This window comes from Sinocyclocheilus rhinocerous, unplaced genomic scaffold (genome assembly GCF_001515625.1).
Source record: "Sinocyclocheilus rhinocerous isolate Xijiao unplaced genomic scaffold, SAMN03320098_v1.1 scaffold781, whole genome shotgun sequence".
Lineage (NCBI taxonomy): Eukaryota > Metazoa > Chordata > Actinopteri > Cypriniformes > Cyprinidae > Sinocyclocheilus > Sinocyclocheilus rhinocerous.
In genome coordinates, this window is record NW_015658395.1 from 1,644,861 (window position 1) to 1,646,070 (window position 1,210).

At 58.3% G+C, this 1,210-nt stretch overlaps 1 pseudogene; it reads right to left on the reverse strand.

The window, feature by feature from the left end:
- LOC107722124 (EF-hand calcium-binding domain-containing protein 1-like) overlaps positions 1 to 90 on the reverse strand; it is a 2,028-nt pseudogene extending 1,938 nt beyond the window's left edge.
- Between the last annotated feature and the right edge of the window lie 1,120 nt (positions 91 to 1,210).

Here is a 1,210-nt window from a genome sequence, read left to right on the forward strand (position 1 = left end):
TACTCACCGTGATCTACACGCTGCAGCGAACAACCTTCTCTTCCCCTGCTGTGTTCCGGTGAGCTTCAGACAAGGATGACCTCTGGCCATTGCCTCTCCTGCCCAGAGCCAATCGAACTCTCCGATGGCCACGAATCGTGCGTCTTTTGCCTGGGTCGCGCCCACGCAGAGGTGGCGCTTGGGGGGTCGGATTGCCCCCACTGCGGAGATATGAGCCTTTGGACTCTCAGACTCCGTGTTGCCATCGTCCAAGGCGATGAACTCGCCCAAATAGCTATGCCGCGCTCTTCCTCTGCAGCCTCATTTGAGCCAAGGAGTAAAGTGACGCGAGCTTCCGATGTGGATCTGTCCGGGTCAGGTGACGAGCTCGCGCCGGCTCAGTGCCCACGCGCTCCTCACCCCCCTGGTGCAGGTCCCCTTCCAGTGCGCTTCATGACCGCTGATCTCTGTCCCTCCCTCGGCGCGAGAGATATGATGTCTTTCAGTGCCATGGAGGACGCTGAGGATGAAGATGATGCCATTTCGGTGGCAGCGTCTGCGAGGGAGGAGTGGTCCAACAGCCCGCTGGATTACACCGCGCCCCACGGCAGCGACGCGGGGGACCTCCATCATAGTGATGTGGAGCTCCTAAGCGTCCTGACCAAGGCGGTTGATGAGCTCGGTTTGGAGTGGGCGCCTCCTGCCGAGCCGGCCAGAAGCCGTCTGGACGAGTGGTACCTCCAGTGCCGTGCCACTGCAAACTTTGCCGGCAAGGCTTTCTCCGGGGCAGGACAGGTAGCTTCAGCACTGCACGTCATGGCGATACTCCAGGTGTATCAGGCCAAACTTCTCAAGTCTCAGATTGGCTAGTCTTAGCCCAATCAGAGAGCGCCCTGCTCAGCGATAAGCTCAGACTTCTCGCTCATGTTCAGAGCTTAGGGCTGACTGTGAATATGCAAAAGAGCATGCTGGTACCGAGCCAGAACATCTCCTTTTTAGGAGTAGAGCTGAATTCAATCAATATGCGAGCGCGTCTTTCGGAAGAGCGCACACAAAAACTGATCAGCTCTCTCGCAGTCTTCAGGTTAGGGAACTCTCCCCCGCTGAAATGCTTTCAGAGGGCGCTCGGCCAGATGGCTGCCGCCTCAACAGTGTGCAAATTAGGACTCCTGCATATGCGACCGCTTCAGCTCTGGCTGAAAAGTCGCGTGCCACAGAGCGCATGGCGCGC